Genomic DNA, 331 nt, shown 5'->3' on the forward strand with positions numbered 1-331 from the left:
GTGTTTGCCACCTCCGTTTTGCACATCCATGCTGAGTTCACAGCTGAGGTGACATTTGAACTCAGGGCTTCAAGGCTCACAGCACACACTTTTGCCGCTGGGCGCCCCTCTTGCCATCAGAGGGAATGGACTTACCGTATTTTTCGCCCTATAGGACGCACCGGCCCATAGGACGCACCTAGATTTTTTTTTGGGGGGGGGAAATAAAGGGGGGAAAATTATTCTCCCCCCCCCCAGGCGCGGGGCTGGGGAAGCTCGGGCTTTGGCAGCTTTGGCATCGCTCTGGGAGCTTGTGGGGCTGGAGCAGGGGAAAGCCCTCTGCCAGCCTTCT

This window comes from Podarcis bocagei (assembly GCF_964188305.1).
Source record: "Podarcis bocagei genome assembly, chromosome: 5".
Classification (NCBI taxonomy): Eukaryota; Metazoa; Chordata; class Lepidosauria; order Squamata; family Lacertidae; genus Podarcis; species Podarcis bocagei.